Genomic DNA, 12912 nt, shown 5'->3' with positions numbered 1-12912 from the left:
CATATTGCCTTGCAATTCTGAAACGTTCATAATCTCGCTGCATTGAGTTTGAACGGTGTGCCATAGGCACCTGGGATTGGGTTCGATGTGCATCTTCTAAATAGAATTTACGTAGTGTACAATCCTGAGGCCTCATTCACAAACAAAACGCGAGCTTTTCAATAACAAATCGCAAAAGAGCAATACTCAGGAGTTTTTCAGAACAATACGCTGCTTATTTGTATGTCCATGAATAAATGGAGACTTATGGTGAAATTAGGTTCGAAATCAGACGCGCGATTTTAAAAGTGATTACAAAAAAATCAAAATACACTAACGTAGCCTAAGGGCAGTGCAGTAAACATCATTTCATTACTACGAACGAAATGTATGCACAGTGGATTTTCATTAGCTTTGAAAGTTCATTCCCGCTCTCTGAATAAGATTATATTAAATCAATATCAAATTTAATGAAAATTCCAAAATGAAATATTAGATTTAATTTTCACTCTAACTCGGATGACCCTCCGCAACTAAAGATCCAATTAAATCAAGGCGAACGTGACAGTATACATTTATAATTAAATCCGTAAATTCTCCCTAACCTGTTTTTCTTTCTGTTTCAGTGAACACTTCGGGACTTCGCCATGAGCTTTTTTAGTTCCATACAGGAATATGTGAGCAACAGTGTCGCAGGATTATCTCTAAGTCCCAAAAGGTAGGCACTAATTTATAATACTAAATTTTGTTTTTTAATATGAGTTTTGCGAAAGTTTCTCGAAGTAACTTAATAAGCTTAATCTACCTGTTTTGCTTCGTGCGCGTCTAAATTAGTTCGTAAAAATGTGTATGCGAATTTCTCTCGAAGTTGTTCTGGAAACATTAATTAAGGATACGTCTTACTTTAGCTAATTAATGGGAGCAACATTTGGAACGAGGGGTTTTTCGTCGCTCTCTACTGTACCATTTATTTACTATATACTTTATTTACATCTGAACTTAAATATTTCGTTATTCGAGTGTAATTTACACCCCACAAAGTCCATTTTTTTAAATTATCCTACACCGAGAATTGTTATACATGGTATAAAGAATGATTTCCACAGTAAGCTTAGTAACTAAAACGGCTCTGAATATAAGTAATTTGAAATTGAAATATAGGAGATGCGTTGTGAGGGGTTTCTGAAATGCTTAGGTATATGAAAAAGGATTAGCTTCCAATAGACAATTTTACGCTCTTCGACTTGTTTCTCTACTTAATTTCAACTTCTTCTTGTATATGATCTTCTTAGTTAACTTGAATTTCTTGCTATTTAACTTCAACCACTCCACCTATAACCGTATCTTGTTTATCTTCAACTTTTTATTTATAATTCTCAACTTCTTCTACACCATTTGATTCCTTTATCTTTTCATTTTCTTCTCTCACGGGATTCTTTTTTACTGTCTTCTAAATTACTATCTTTTATCCTATTAGTCTCTCCCATGTCACTCTCCACTTGGTTCAACTTCTCGGCCACCCTCTTCAGTCTTCCATGTCTTCCAAAAAGCTATTGTAAAAAAACCAAAAACCGTTTTTACATGTTCCATAATTTTACACTTTTTCCGTTTATTAACGATCCTAGAGATCGTTTATAATTTTGTATTGCTGTCTGTCGTCTGTCTGTTGGTCTGTCCGTCTGTTGCTTTTTCTGTCTGTCCATGTATCTGTCCGTGTGAACGATAACTTTGTTAAGAAATGTCCGATCGCTTTTACATCGCCGTTAGTTATGAACTGAATTGCATGAAATTCAATATGGGCATAGCCTTAGCCATATAATACGCAATGCCAAAAGTTGAGTCGAATCGATTCAAAATTCACAGTGCCCTTTTCGCATCTCGGCCGAATTGCAAACTTTTTTATTTAAACAAAGTATTTAAATGAAATTTGATACATAGGCGCTCGGAACAAAGGAAAATCCAACGTTAGTTTCCAAATTTAGGTTTGCGCATGCGCAGATCCAACTTTCTTATTTAGAAAAGCATTGAAATGAAATTCTTCTTATAAACTGAAATTGCAATAGCACGTCAAAAATGGATTGCACATGTGCAACGCTATCTTTCATATTTGTGGCCGGATTTTTGCGATTTTAACAGAAGTTGCATCTTACAAATGGGAAGTGAATGCAAGTGGAAATGCGCTTTTTGTAAATCGTTACGATTACTTTTTAACTTGTTCATAAATTAAATACAAAACAGGTCAACTAGGTGTAAATTGAGAAATAAAATAATCAACCTCGCTTTAGATAGGAACTTGTCGTTATGTTATATTCGCATGCTATGGGTACTACCCGCAATAACTGTAACTTACAGTTTAATTGCGAAACTTTAATAATAGGAAAACTGACTATTATGCCACACATCAACTGTCTCGTTGACAGAAACAAGTTCCGAATTGCGGATTTAGTATTTACAACCGTAAATATTCAGTACATTTGATCTCACAACAAATGTTAACAGAATCGACCTCTCCTTTGTAAAATAGTAGTGACGTAAAATTGCCGAGTATCGTTTTACTCTAAATTGGCAGTCGCGAGGGTGCGATATTTTAAAATTTATGAACCGCGTCGCAGGGTATGTGGCTCCATTAATAAAAGTCAAATGAATCCGCAACAGCCATTAAAATTTTTAGTAACTTTTTAATTGCTCATGTTACCCTCTTTTGGTAATTTATCGGGTTCGAGTTCGAAAAAAGTGCAAACTTCTTTATTCATTTCCCTAATGGCATTTTTCTTTAAGGTCATAAAGTAAGAACACTGTATTTTTGCGTTCATTTAATTTTTTTTAACTTGGGTGTACAACGGCAATAATAAAAGCTTCATGATAATTTTTTTTTACCTGACACTGGACACAGCTTGTTATAAGGCAAACTGAGGTACACTTTACAACAATATTGTTAATCATTCCCGACATTTAAAATTTCGTGTTTGAGTGAAAATGTCAAACGTGTAAGATAAGTAAATTGTAGATAATATTGGCAGTAAGTATTGTGCGTGATGTTTGTGCAAGTTTTGTATTTCTGACAATAGACGATGTATGAGTGTAGTTGCCGACTCTCTGTGCGAGATGACGAAATTACCAGTTTAAATAAGGTAATTAACCACCTGAAACAAGAATTTATCAAAAAAATTAAATGTCCAAGATGAAAATTCCAAACTTTGGTGTATAATCTAAAAGCTGAGAATAAAATCTTATCCAAAGATATTGCAGATCTTAAGAAAGAATTAGGTACCTAATATGAAAAGCCATCTGCTATCAATCTAATACTACGAATTTTTTACTCAAACAGATGCACTTGTTAATTGAACTGAAATAATTAATATAAAGGAGAAAGTTAGCTTCCTCAAACCAAAAATGCTTCCCTTCAGACCTGTACAACTGATACATCATACAAAGGTACCCAAACATCCATTAATAAATCAGACGCGGAATCTCAGACGATCAACTAGATTATTAATTCTACGAAGGAAATGAACAAACAAATCTCAACCCATGGTACCTCAGTGGCCCAAAAATTTGATTTACAGAAATTAAAAAAAAATATTATTGTCCAGGGTGAGTTTTTTTTTTTCATTTTGACTATGGATTTTCATATTTCATATTTATTTACTTCCCTTTCAGATTACATTAGTAATATAGGGTCGTCAGGAGAGTAAATCGTATACAAACAATTAGTTAGTGACAAACGTAACATATAAGTATATAAAACATTTATAAGTGTATAAAACAAAAGACAAGAGACATATAGGACTCTCGATATCATACTGGAGAGCCTGCCAAGTACTCCACCACTGTGTAATATGGGTGCTCCAGAAAGAAATTTTTCGCCAAGGATTTAAATTGTGCTGCTTTGCATTTTTGGATCCGCATAGGTAGGTGATTAAATAATTTAATGCACCTATATGTGGGAGATTGTTCATATAAATGTGTAGTGTGTTTTGGGATACAGAGTTGCCGTGCGAAACGCGTTTTCATCGTGCTGCTGACATCTTGGTTGGTACTGAATTGATGGAGGTTGTCGAACGTGTAGAGAACACATCTGTAGATACTTATAGAGAGAGCAGACAGTCATAATTTTCATGCGCCTGAAAAGTGGCCGGCAGTGCTCTCTTAGACCAGAGTGACACAATCGCCGTATTATGCGTTTCTGAGCAATTAGAACTCTGTTGGCAGCTGGCGCATGACCCCAAATGATAATTGCGTATAGTAGGTGGCTTTGCACATGGGCATAGTAATATAGTAAGAGTGTGGATGACCAGACAACATCCCGCAAACATAAAATTGTATAGCTCGCACGACTAAGTTTGGCGCATATATGGTTGACATGTGTCCAGTTTAAATTTTCATTAATGTGCACGCCTAGAAATCTTTCGTTGCTGTCGAATGATAGTGCTTTATTGTTTATGTATATAGTTGGGTAACTCGGCGAGTTTGTGCGACAATTGTGATAGAAGATTACGCTTGTTTTTGAGTCATTTAGCTTTAGTTTATTAGCAGTACACCACTCCATCATTCGTAGCACTGCATTATTGACTTTCCCAGTTAGGCTGTCTAGATTTTTATCGGAAAGTATCATGGAGGTGTCATCTGCGTATTTGCATAGAGCAACACCGAGATCAGCAAATGCTTCATCCATGTCGTTCACGTAGATAGCGAAGAGTAGTGGAGCCAGAGTTGAACCCTGTGGGGTACCCATGTCGTATTGTAGCTCAGCTGAGTTAAATTTATTGTTGATGATTTCACCACATTTACCGGTAAGTTCGACGAACTGAGATCTATCTGATAAGAATGAGCGGATAAGCTGTAAGGTGATACCGTTGATTCCATATGATTCCAGTTTCTCACATAGGAGTTGATGGTTAACAATGTCAAAGGCTTTTGACAGGTCAATCCCATGATATATAGCTTTTTATCGAGCGCATCATATATTTGGTTTATCGAGTCAAAGAGCCCGCTGATAGTAGATTTTCCCTTGATAAATCCATGCTGTGTCTTGGCAAATAAATCAAACTTTGTGAAATAGTCCACCAAACGATTGGCGATGCATTTTTCAAGAATTTTGGAGAATGTAGATACCAAGGATATGGGTCGGTAGTTGGCTACGTCATGGGTACTGCCTTTTTTGTGGACTGGGACCACTCTAGCGATCTTGAGAGCATCAGGATACGTTCCAGATTGGAATGACTCATTTATTAAATGCGTGAGGGGCTTCACTAAGAGGACCGCTACCTTGTGTACGATGTGGCATGGAATACCGTCCGCTCCTGCTGAATTTTTGTTTAAAAACGGTGCAATTGTTTGAAGAAGCTCTTGCTCGGTCACGGGTTTAAGGTAGAAGGATTGTGGAATACGTCTCCGCAGCTTATTGGAATTTTGAGATGATGGTCTGGCGATTTCTTTGGCGATGGAAACAGCACTATTGATGAAATGTTCATTAAATATTTTGCAACTAGTGGAGAGATTTTCCACCAATTTACCATTTTGTTTTAGCCTAATATCTGAGTTATTTTTACTGTTATGGTTACTTACAGATAATCGCTTGATTAACTGCCAAGCGGCTTTATTCGCGCTGCTGGAGTTTCTGATAAAATTGTCATTCCACTCACGCTTGGAATGATTGATTAATTTAATGTACGTGCTTTTTAAACACTTATATTTGTTTAATACGTTGTGGTCTTCGGTTAATTTGCAGTAAGAGTGCAAGTCTTTAAGTCGGGTACTCATTTTGGATATTTCTGGTGTTACCCATGGCTTTCTCGTTTGCCCTGATCTGTTAATTTTGACCTTTTTATTTGGAAAGGCTGTTTGAAAGCAGGAAAGGAATATTCCTAAGAATGTATCATATTTGGAGTTTACACATAATGACTTATAGACCGCATCCCAAGACTGGTTAGCTATTGAGTTACAGAATGTCGACGTATTGTTTGTGTTGAACACTCGAGTGGTTACATAGTTAGAACATTCAGACTTATTTTTATATGTCAGAATAAACTGAATGGCTAGATGATCCGAGAATCCGGTTTCAATAGTCTCAACCTGTTTGTATTGTACATTGCAATATATATTATCAATTAGCGTGGCACTTGCTTTAGCGATCCTGGTGGGTTTAGTGATCGTGGGGACTATATGAAATGATGCTAGCAGGTTCAAAAAAGTGTTCACATTGGCATCGGTATTGAGTAAGTTAATGTTTTGATCGGTACATATAATTATGCGATCACATTTCCTTGTGACATTGTTGAGAAGTGCCTCTAGGGACACAAGAAACATATTTATGTCTCCAGAGGGTGGTCTGTATAAGGAGATTACAGTGTACGTGACATTATTTACAATCAGAGTAGATGAGCAGTATTCGAATATATGATCAATCGACTCTGTGCTAAATATGGTTTCTTCGATGATTAGGTGCGGTTTAGCATAGATTGCAGTACCACCTCCTCTATTTACATTAGGGCTTCTACAATGGAAGGAAATCAGTGAAAGTTTATCGATATTAAAGGACCTGATCTCGTCATGAGTCTGCCAATGTTCGCACACACACAAAATGTCACAGTCAATTAAATTAACAAATGCGTTCATTAGTGCACTTTTGTTTCTGACACTCTGCGTATTAAAATGTACAATTTTTAAGTGTTTGTCGTCGGTAACTGTACTGGGCGAAAAACCGAATTGTCATTTCTTTTGAAATAGTACCTTTTCACGAGCACATCTTCGGGCCACACTTCTGGCTTGGTAATGTCCTCGCGTATTTTGAACGGGTATGTTACTCTAAGCGATGCTGAATACTCAGATTTCCTAATTGAGTCAACAGTGATTGTTGGTTGTCTCCGGTAGCATCTCCTGTAGGTAGTTGATTAACGGTCGTATCTGGATGTAGTCTGCTAACATGCAGGTAGCCTTTTTTGGCCACCGCTTGTACTAGACTATTTGTAGCCCTAGAGCCCCTAATAGCATTATTAGTGTTGTTTTTGGTCGCTCCATTCGCGACTGCGTTTAGTTTATTAGTATTGTCAGTAGGGAGGTTTTCTTTAATATGCGTGAGTTTTTTGTTAGTTTCCGATTCGTAAGTAGATTTGTTAGGAGCGCAGTTATCTGCAATGCCACTTTTTGCGACGTCTGAGTATTCAGCATTAGATAAGTTAACCTTTGTGACATATGATTTCGTACTTACGGTTGATTTCGATGGCCTTGCGTTTTCGTGCACAATATTAGTAGTGGGTTTATTGTTAGTAAAATTAGATAATTTTTCCTCCAGAAGCTTGTTCTTGTCACTCAACTCTGTAATCAGCCTGTCTTTCGTTTGTAGCAGTAGTTTTAGGTAGTGAATTTCGGTGGATTTGGGATCCGCCATGTCTTGGACCTCATATTCTGCACACTCGCAGCAGATTATCGCCTTGTCATTTATTACTTGCACTTTTGTTTTTAGTTTACTCACACAACTATTATGATAAAATGTGTTGCATTTCGCGCACTGAACTCGCTTCAAAACAGCATTATTGTTACATACACCGCAGAGCGCATTTTGCGTGCCGCTCTCGGTTGCGGCCATCACACACACACACATGGATCTTGTAAACCGTAAGAGATACAAAGTCGCTTAAATGGTCAAAGTTATGCAGAATTTATGCTGATTAATTTTCCCTTTCAAAGTCTCTTGTAGCTTTAGAAATAGGGTAGTTTAGGCCAAAAAACCGAAAAATGTAATTTCCGAGAACGTACTAGCATTCATTTACGTTCAAAGATATCAAAAAATAATTTTAACAAACTCTTTGTGATTCTTTGAGCTTTTTGACGATGCTAAAATCAAATTTTTTCCATCTGTATGTATGTACGTGCGTACACGGCTCAACGGATTTGGTTCATATTTTGGATATTATATACAGGGTGATTCCTATAGTACCTGCCACCGTTTGGGAGCGTATAGGGGGTGCCTAGGGGAGTATTTTGATATGGGACACTTGGGGTCGGAAATCTAAAATAAGGGCGCCAGAACCAAATTTATCTTCTGGAATTTCACGCCTGTATGTAGGCAACCCAACCGACCGACGTTTCGCGCGGAGCGATGCAGAGCGAGTTAGCGCGAGGAAGCGACATGGGAGGGAAGGAGGGAAAACGACAGTCAAAAGCAATAACGTTTACAAGTGTTCAACGTGGCCACCGTTGTTCCCAATGCACTTCCTACATCTAGCCAACTATTATTATACTATTGCCATAGTGTTTATTCACTTGATACGCGTCGTTGCAGACGGGATTTCGTGGGTTTTAACAAAATTCTGATCAAGTGTCAGCCACACATCGCCGCCTGAGATCGCTCCGTGTGCACCGCCGGCCGGTTGGGTTGCCTACCTACAGGCCCGAAATTCCAGAAGGTAAATTTGGCTCTGGCACCCTTATTTTAGATTTCCGACCCCAAGTGTCCTATATCAAAATACTCCCCTACGCACCACCTACACGCTCCCAAACTGTGGCAGGTACTATAGGAATCACCCTGTATATATATTAGGCATACGGAAATGAAAAATAATGGGCCGGGTTTTTGAAAAAAATGTTAGAGCGCGCAACGGCATTAACATTTTTTTTTTCAAAAAACCCCTTATCAACGGGTTGTTGGACGAGGAACTAGTTTTATCGACGATACGAATTGCTATTCTTTTTACATACCGACGCGTCACTGTTTGATACAAGGGAAACATTTATCTTACGTAGGTATAGCCTATTCGAAACCTTTTGCTAATCAGGCTTTGATTTTTGCTAACTTCCATGTATATCCTTCTTGTAGGCTCAAAGCTAGATTTCTACGCAGTCAATCGGTGAACATTTTCATTTTTGTAATTCCCATAGCCTGATAGCACTTAGGGAGTCCCAACCAATGAAATTCTGTTGCTAAGCTTTCAATATGATGCAGGGATGTATTATCCTACCGATCATGCATTAGTTTTAAAAACATATTTAGGGTGAATTGTGAATTAATACAGCGACGTTCAATTAACTGTATTGATGACACATCAAACGATCGTTAGTATACAAACCATTTGTCGCTTTATCGGTGCCCATTCATTAGATCAACAAGTGTGCATCTATTGGCAATTTCCACGCTTGAAAATGGCAATATTCATACATGATTTGATCAATTCGATGGGTACAGTAGATACGAGTCCCTATATTGTGCTGTAAATAATAATGTCATTTAATTAAATCTGTTGATGGATGTTTAATGAGTTAATGTCCAAAGATAACAAAGATAACAGTTCTTTCGTATTTTTTTACGCAGTTTTTGACTATTTCAATGTCTATTATACTTTTAATTAATGTAGGCATGACTATTGCTACGGATTCCACCTTTAAGTATTACTGAAAGTGCCTTATTAAACTAGTGGAAGTCTTTGAGCCATTTATTTAGTAATTTGGTAATTCTGATAATTTTTAACTAAGTCTAAATGTAGTTTGTGTTTTCAACGTAGCATAAATACCGCACGAGAATAGGAAAGTAAGGTATTTAGTTGCAAATAAAGATGCACTAAGTAGTTATTAATATAGCTCCCTCATCAATTTGTAAACGCTGTAGAATGATTAAGGGCGGTAAGTAAGAGCATTAAGCGATTAGGAGCATGAAATTGCATTATAAATGGGTAGCATCCACTGGTTTAGCCTATATTGATTGGTTTCATGCTCACGAAGGGATTGCATATGATTATATGAGAACACGTTACTTTCAATCATTGAAACCTTATTGTGCAAAAGTTTCTACAATTTTACCTTCTTGAAACCTCTGCGTTTTGGAAAATGCGTCATCAAATTTAAGGCGAAAGTTTCAAATGTTGTTGTACCTATATTGAAACGGACTGTAAATTCTACTTAATTTTGCACTTATCCTTTTTTATGTAATTCCTTCGCCGAAAGGATAAGGAAGCTGTGAGCGGAGGGTAAATGCACATCTTGAACAATTGTTGAACTTCCAGTTCGTTATTCACCTTTTTGCAAATCACACTGAGCGAATTTTAATTGAAAGATTATATGATAGCACACGGAAAAGTTATCTTATTTGCACGACGGACTAAATGCTAGTGTCCAGTTATCTACGCGACCCTGGCAGATTACAAAATTCTAGGATATAAAATAAGTCATTTTATTACGCTTTGAAAACTAAACAAATACAAACAAATTACCTACCCCTCAGCTACAACTAGCTAGAATTACAATGAAACCTAAGTACGGTCTCTTTTAATACACTGCAGAAAAAAAATTTGAAAATTTCAAATACAACTGTACTGGCTGAAGGCAATAGCAAAAAAGTGACGCTCAGCAGAACAGGTTAAGTGAATGCAAAAATAATTTTATACATTTTTGGCAAGTTCGCGAATTTTTAAATGCAATTTCTTGAAAAAAATGCCCAAACGCTCTACAACAAACGTTCAACATCTGAATTTCATGTATTTTCCGTGTACATGTTTACAATAAGTTTGGGCGAGCAGAGAACTTCCGGAATGCAAAAGTACCGCATTAAACATGTTGAAAATTACACGGCCTATGATGGAGAACTCTTTACAAACAACAACGAATGAAAAAAATTATTTTAATCTTCAGCAAGCTGCGGCTCGTAACTTTCACCGTGTAATTCACTTAAACAATTAGGTTAATTGAAATCTCCAGAAAAGAAAAACCTTGACGTTGCTTGAAAAAATTGACTTCGGCTTCAGGGGTTACTTTACTACTACTTGATTTCCTTTTCATAATACGAAAGAGAATCAAAGAAAACATCTGCGTAGTCCATTAGCTTTCTAAATCACGATCCGCATCCTGGCTCATGGGGTATACGAAGCATAAAGAAAAAGATTAATTTTCTAGAGCGTTCAAGTATTTTCTCTTATAAAAGTGTTAAGTGTCGTATTGTGTGTAAATCACAGCTAGATAATAATTTCGGGAAAAGAATATTAAAACTCTAAAACGTAAATTTGCATTGATCTCAAAACCTAATTGGAATTCCACTTTTATTTCCCTATGGCGAGATAGCGATCTTGCTCGCTTTCACGTAATCAAATGAATAATTTTAATTGCGTTTCCCACATCGCGCAATACGTAAATATGCATTAAGGTATAATCCGGAGTTTCAAATACAGTCTCGTAACACTAATTAAGTGCTTTTAATGAACACTTGCGAATGGCTGGGATCTTCCAGCATTACCGTTTTTTTAAAAGGCCGCTCCCCTTTTTTACGCCACTGCGTGATATTTTCCTAGAATCCTTTAAGTGTAAATATATCACGGAGTTTTCCTCACTCGCTGGCGATTTTCACTTCGGGGTAATTGAGTATAGCTCCGATTTTCCTAAAATGGCGACGTAGTTCAGAGATACGGGTGGAATAGACGCAACGGCTTATTAAATATTTGCATATTGATTTTATTTCCGCACTTTTCTTTTAGCCAGCTAAAAGATTTATTCATCGGGATCACGAACCATTGTGATATGTGTAATGTCTGCATGATACTTTGTACTATTATGGCTAATACGAATATTTGACGATAAATGACTATTCGTTTTCAGTAGTCCTATGAGGCATCTGGTAAGTTGGTCCCTCATTTATACTCGTAATTGTAATCTCACTTTCACTATGAGGAGTCGGAAACCGCCAGAGATACAGAGCCGCTTAAATAGGCAAAGTTATGCAGAATTTTATGGTGATTAATTTTCCGTTTTAAAGTTTCTTGTAAGTCTACAAATACCGAAGTAATGGCCAAAAATCCGTAAAATGTCATTTTAGAGAATGCGTTGGTGTCTATTTAATTTCAAAAAATAAATTTAACAAAACCTTGGTGAATTTTTTTCAACTGTCTGACTGTGCTTAAAAAATTGTTATGACTCATAAAATATTATGTTTTTCAATCAAGTCGGATATTGCAGCCATCAACGGCTTTTGAGGTCGATTTTAGTTCATTCAAGATCTCTTCTTTTATTCTTTATAGCACCATCATATATATCAGCAGTGCATCAAAATTCAAATGGAAACCTCATCTATCCATCTGCATCTGGGCTCCTTAGTTATTGTTACAGAAAATCGTCTGCCTCTTCTTCGATGTCGCATCATCCACATGCATTCCGGTAGTGACAACATAAAACGAACGACGAATGAATATGTTATTATTCTTTAGAATCTTTATCATAATTCGCATCTAATCTGATAATATACAGGTTTGCGTGCGTAACCTAAGAGTAAATGTCGGCGTACGTGATCGGTTACGAAATGGCATTTTGCAAACAACAACGGCCAATCTGCTCAATCTCCCATTAAATATGTATACACTTGTAGGCCATTTTTATACTGTTTCAGGTTCACCGGCAAGGACACTGGTAATTTTCCAGCAACGCTTTTTTTATATTATGCGACCTACCCCAAGGGTAGCCTCGTTCAATTATCTCCGTGATAACGTAATAAATAAAAGATATACCTACTTCGGTTTACTTTGTGGCTCTAGGGAAAACAAGAAAACGAAATACCCTCAGTGGGCAATCGCGAACTTTCATTTCCCGTCGAAATTGCGCCAAGTCTCTGTTTTTGCGAAGCGATTTATTGAATTCGAATTAAACGTCGACCTCAATTGTTCCCTGTGAAGATATTCTTCCATTCCTTCGTTTTGATTGAATTGTGGCAATTTATAAATCACTAAAAAATGCACGCACTTTCTTGCTGTAGTACAGGCCTACCACTACGCGGAGGTCCAGTCGTTTTAGGAGCTCACTCACAAATTGGACGTTGGAGCATCTTATTTTATTTGATTTCCTAAAATTATTACTGCACACAGGCCATTAGTGTGGGTTTATTAACGCCCATATTTAATAGTATATTAAGATACAAGTGTATAATCAAGTCTTTAAAGCACGCGCAACGAGTTTAAGGGC

The sequence above is a fragment of the Photinus pyralis genome, unplaced genomic scaffold (genome assembly GCF_008802855.1).
Source record: "Photinus pyralis isolate 1611_PpyrPB1 unplaced genomic scaffold, Ppyr1.3 Ppyr1.4_LG1, whole genome shotgun sequence".
Taxonomy (NCBI): Eukaryota; Metazoa; Arthropoda; class Insecta; order Coleoptera; family Lampyridae; genus Photinus; species Photinus pyralis.
Note: the sequence above shows the minus strand (reverse complement) of the source record.